Source organism: Arachis ipaensis, chromosome B3 (genome assembly GCF_059453495.1).
Source record: "Arachis ipaensis isolate K30076 ecotype BB chromosome B3, ASM5945349v1, whole genome shotgun sequence".
Taxonomy (NCBI): Eukaryota; Viridiplantae; Streptophyta; class Magnoliopsida; order Fabales; family Fabaceae; genus Arachis; species Arachis ipaensis.
In genome coordinates, this window is record NC_142438.1 from 108730990 (window position 1) to 108736989 (window position 6000).

The 6000-nt window shown below is 35.0% G+C and overlaps 1 non-coding gene across 1 annotated transcript; it reads right to left on the reverse strand.

The window, feature by feature from the left end:
- Window positions 1-4224: 4224 nt before the first annotated feature.
- Window positions 4225-4332, reverse strand: LOC148571992 (small nucleolar RNA R71). Its single transcript, XR_015908026.1, has one exon. It is a non-coding gene; the product is annotated as a small nucleolar RNA R71 (small nucleolar RNA).
- Between the last annotated feature and the right edge of the window lie 1668 nt (window positions 4333-6000).

Sequence of the window (6000 nt, forward strand, 5' to 3'; positions counted from 1 at the left end):
ATCCCATCCTTGATGCACATCTTCATTGAAGTTCCCATTTCCTACAACATAGTTGTAATCACACTCATAGCCAAAGTGAGAATTCATAGTAAAAGTAAAAATAAGAAACAAAAGCTAACAAGAAATAATGAAACAAAATCCTAGAACAAGCAAAACTAACAAGCAATCCAAAAAAATCAAGCTATTCACAATATTCACATATATACAATAACCAATAGCATAACACCATTGCAATTCCCCGGCAACGGCGCCATTTTGATGATTGGATTTTTGACGGTTTAGAATTTCACAAATGAAATCTCGTTGCAAGTATAGTTTCTAAACCAATCACTAATCCTTTCATACAAAAAGTTGTTTGTCACTAAAACAAACCCCTAAAATTTATAAACCGAAGTATTCAAACCTCGGGTCGTTCTCCCTAGGAATTACAATAAAGTGTCTTGTTATTGGTTATGAGTTATTTTGGAGTTTTGGATAAAAAGCATGAAAAGTAAATGGCAATGAAAATAAACTAACAACTATAAAAGGCTCTTGGCAAGGTATGAAAATTAGAAGTCCTATCCTAGTTATCCTTCTCAATTGTGATGAGAATTGTTCATTACTACCACTTAGTTAACCCTTACTAATTAAAGGAAAGTCAAGTGGATGAATTGACTTGAGCCACAAGTCCTAGCCAACTCCCAAGGAAAGACTAGCTTTAGTGCACTCCAAACCAATTAGCAATCTCTCCAATTATCAATCAACAACGGAGTTAGATAACTCAAGTGTCACTAATTACTCTACCTAGGCCAAGAGGAACAAAATCTACACTAAAACTAAAAGATGCATTTCAACAAACACATAGAGTGCAATAGAAGTAAACATTATTAATTGCAAGAATTAAAGGAATCTACAACTACAAAGGCAAGAGATCAACAATAGAAAAGCAAAGAAGAACAATTATTATGAATTACCTCTTATTGAATTGAAAGAAAGTAGAAGGAACACTACTAGATCTTCAACAAAGTATAAGAACAACATAAAGGAAATTACAATAAAAGAATAGAAGAAGATGAATGTAGCAACAAAGAATTGAGAGATAGAAGGAGATGAAAACATGAATTAAAATCTAGATCTAAGATTATTGAACTAAACCTAATCCTAATTTTAGAGAGAAGTGAGAGCTTCTCTCTCTAGAAACTAACTCTAACTACTAAACTAAGCTAATTGGTAACTAACATCTAAAGTATGAAAAGTATGTAAAAGTATGTTGATTCCCTTTCAATCCTTGGCTTAAATAGCATTAGAAATGAGTTGGATTGGGCCCACAAGGCTTCTAAAATCGCTGGCCACGTTTTGCTTTAAGTGAACTAGGTGGCAGCAACGGCGCGTGCGCGTACTTTGCGCGTGCGCGCCACCATACGTGTAGCAACTATGGCAAATCTTATATTGTTTCGAAGCCCCGGATGTTAGCTTTCCAACCCAACTGGAACCGCATCAATTGAACCTCTGTAGCTCAAGTTATGGTCGTTTAAGTGCAAAGAGGTCGGCTTGACAGCTTTCCGGTTCTTTCATTTCTTCATGAGTTCTCCAACTTTTCATGCTTTCTTTCTTCATTCCCTTGATCCAATCTTTGCCTCCTAAACCTTAAATCACTTAACAAACATATCAAGGCATCTAATAGAATCAAGGTGAATTAAATTTAGCTATTTTGAGTCCTAAAAAGCATGTTTTCACATTCAAGCACAATTAAAGGAGAATATACAAAACCATGCTATTTCTTGAATAAATATGGGTAAAAGGTGATAAAATCCCCAAAAATCAATACAAGATAAACCCTACAAATGGGGTTTGTCAATCGACCCTTACTCATGTAAGGTTTTATTACTTGGACGACCTAGTGCACTTGCTGGTTAGTTGTGCGAAGTTGTGAAGTTATGTCTGGACCATGGTACTGTGCACCAGTTTTTGGCGCCATTACCAGGGAGAGAATGAACAACAAATTTTACAACCTCAGAGTAACAATTTCGCATGTATCAAGTTTTTGGCACCGTTGCCGGGGATTGTTCGAGTTTGGACAACTGACGGTTCATCTTGTTGTTCAGATTAGGTAATTTTCTTTTTCGTTTTATTTTCAAAAAAAAATATTTGTTTTCGAAAATCTTTCAAAAAATTTTCTTTTCCCTTTGTTTTCGAAAATTATTTTAAAATTTTTAAGAATGAATTCTAAAGTTTCAAAATGGTATGCTGAAGTTTGGCTGGCCATCAAGCTTTAGACTAACCTGGTATGATTCCTGGAATCTTGATTGAGGACTGTGAATTCATTGCTTCCTTTTCCCTATATGTTTTCAAAAAATAAAAATATACAAAAATACAAAAAAAAATTCATAAAATCATAAAATCAAAAATATTCTTGTGTTTCCTGTTTGAGTCTTGAGTCAATTTTAAGTTTATTGCATGTTTTTATTTTTTTTTCTAAAAAAATTTTCGAAAAAATTCATGCATTCATAGTGTTCTTCATGATCTTCAAGTTGTTCTTGCTAAGTCTTCTTGTTTAATCTTCATATCTTCTTGTTTTGTGTCTTTTCTTGTTTTTCATATGCATTTTTAACTTGTTAGTGTCTAATTATTGAAAATCTCTAAGTTTGGTGTCTTGCATGTTTTTCTTTCATTAAAAATTTTCAAAAGTGTTCTTGGTGTTCATCTTGACATTCATAGTGTTCTTGCATGCATTCATTATTTTGATCTAAAAATTCTCATGCATTGAGTCTTTTTCATGTTTTTTCTCTTTCTTCATTAAAAATTCAAAAATCAAAAAAAAATCTTTCCCTTTTTCACTCATAAATTTTCGAAAATTTGAGTTGACTTTTTCAAAACTTTTTAAAATTTAGTTGTTTCTTATGAGTCAAATCAAATTTTCAATTTAAAAATCTTATCTTTTTCAAAATCTTTTCCAAAAATCATATCTTTTTTATTTTTCTTATTTATTTTCGAAAATTTTAAAAATATTTTTCAAAAATATTTTTCTTAATTTTATATCATATTTTCAAAAATATCATCAACAATTAATATTTTGATTCAAAAATTCCAAGTTTGTTACTTGTTAAGAAAGATTCAAACTTTAAGTTCTAGAATCATATCTTGTGATTTCTTGTGAATCAAGTCATTAATTGTGATTTTAAAAATCAAATCTTTTTCAAAACTAATTTCAATCATATCTTTTCAAAAATATCTTTTTATCTTATCTTTTTCAAATATCTTTTCTAACTTCTTATCTTCTTATTTTTTTAAAATTGATTTTCAAAATTTGTTTCAACTAACTAATTAACTTTTTGTTTGTTTCTTATCTCTTTCAAAACTACCTAACTAACTATCCCTCTCTAATTTTTGAAAATATCTCCCTCTTTTTCAAAAAATATTTTTAATTAATTAATTGTTTAAATTTTAATTTTAATTTTAATTCTCCTTTAATTTTCGAAAATCATCAACTTCTTTTCAAAAATTAATTTTCAAAATTTTCTCTCCCTCATCTCCTTCTATTTATTTATTCATCTACTAACACTTCTTCTCACCTCATATCTCTGCTCCTATCCTCAACCTTGTGTTTGGATTATTCATTCTTCTTCACTCTTATTCCCTTTCTTCTTCTACTCACACAAAGGAACCTCTCTCTACTGAGGCAAAGAGGATCCCTATTATTATTTTTTGTTCCCTTCTTTTTCATATGAGTAGGAGCAAGGACAAGAACATTCTTGTTGAAGCAGACCCTGAACCTGAAAGGACTCTGAAGAGGAAACTAAGAGAAGCTAAAATACAACAATCTCCGTGGGATCGACCCTTACTCACGTAAGGTTTTATTAATTGGACAACCCAGTGCACTTGCTGGTTAGTTGTATCGAAGTTGTGACAAATTATGAATTAAGATTAGAGCACCAAGTTTTTTGGAGCCATTACCAGGATTTTGAACTTAAGCCTCAATTAGTTTCTCTGATGCAACAAAACTGCAAGTTTCATGGACTTCCATCTGAAGATCCCTTTCAGTTCTTAACTGAATTCTTGCAGATCTGTGATACTGTTAAGACTCATGGAGTAGATCCTGAAGTCTACAGGCTCATGCTTTTCCTTTTTGCTGTGAGAGACAGAGCTAGAATATGGTTGGATTCTCAACCTAAAGATAGCCTGAACTCTTGGGATAAGCTGGTCATGGCTTTTTTAGCCAAGTTCTTTCCTCCTCAAAAGCTGAGTAAGCTTAGAGTGGATGTTCAAACCTTTAGACAGAAAGAAGGTGAATTCCTCTATGAAGCTTGGGAGAGATATAAGCAACTGACCAAAAAGTGTCCTTCTGACATGCTTTCAGAATGGACCATCCTGGATATATTCTATGATGGTCTGTCTGAATTAGCTAAGATGTCATTGGATACTTCTGCAGGTGGATCCATTCACCTAAAGAAAATGCCTGCAGAAGCTCAAGAACTCATTGACATGGTTGCTAATAACCAGTTTATGTACACTTCTGAGAGGAATCCTGTGAGTAATGGGACGCCTCAGAAGAAGGGAGTTCTTGAAATTGATACTCTGAATGCCATATTGGCCCAAAATAAAATATTGACTCAGCAGGTCAATTTGATTTCTCAGAGTCTGAATGGAATGCAAGCTGCATCCAACAGTACTCAAGAGGCATCTTTTGAAGAAGAGGCTTATGATCTTGAGAACCCTGCAATAGCAGAGGTAAATTACATGGGTGAACCCTATGGAAAGACCTATAACCCCTCATGGAGAAATCATCCAAATCTCTCATGGAAGGATCAACAAAAGCCTCAACAAGGCTTTAATAATGGTGGAAGAAACAGGTTTAGCAATAGCAAGCCTTTTCCATCATCCACTCAGCAACAGACATAGAACTCTGAACAAAGTACCTCTAATTTAGCAAACTTAGTCTCTGATCTATCTAAGTCCACTCTGAGTTTCATGAATGAAACAAGGTCCTCCATTAGAAATTTCGAGGCACAAGTGGGCCAACTGAGTAAGAAGATCACTGAAACCCCTCCTACTGCTCTCCCAAGCAATACAGAAGAAAATCCAAAAGGATAGTGCAAGGCCATTGAATTGACCATCATGGCCGAACCCACAAGAGAGGAGGAAGACGTGAATCCCAGTGAGGAAGACCTCCTAGGATGTCCAGTGATCAATAAGGAGTTTCCCTCTGAGGAACCAAAGGAATCTGAGACTCATCTAGAGACAATAGAGATTCCATTGAACCTCCTTATGCCATTCATGAGCTCTGATGAGTATTCCTCTTCTGAAGAGAATGAGGATGTTACTGAAGAGCAAGTTGCCAAGTTCCTTGGTGCAATCATGAAGCTGAATGCCAATTTATTTGGTAATGAGACTTGGGGAGATGAACCTCCCCTGTTCACCAATGAACTAAATGCATTGGATCAACTGAGATTGCCTCAGAAGAAACAGGATCCTGGAAAGTTCCTAATACCTTGTACCATAGGCACCATGACCTTTGAGAAGGCTCTATGTGACCTTGGGTCAGGAATAAATCTCATGCCACTCTCTGTAATGGAGAAACTGGGAATCTTTGAGGTGCAAGCTGCTAGAATCTCATTAGAGATGGCAGACAATTCAAGAAAAGAGGCTTATGGTCAGGTAGAGGACGTGTTAGTAAAGGTTGAAGGCCTTTACATCCCTGCTGATTTCATAATCCTGGATACTGGGAAGGAGGAGGATGAATCCATCATCCTTGGAAGACCCTTCCTAGCCACAGCAAGAGCTGTGATTGATGTAGACAGAGGAAAATTGATCCTTCAACTAAATGAGGATAACCTTATGTTTAAAACTCAAGGATCTCCCTCTGTAACCATGGAGAGGAAGCATGAAAAGCTTCTCTCACTGCAGAGTCAACCAGAGCCCCCACAGTCAAACTCTAAGTTTGGTGTTGGGAAGTCTCAACAATGCTCTGAACATCTGTGAGGCTCCATGAGAGCTCACTGTCAAGCTATTGACATTAAAGAA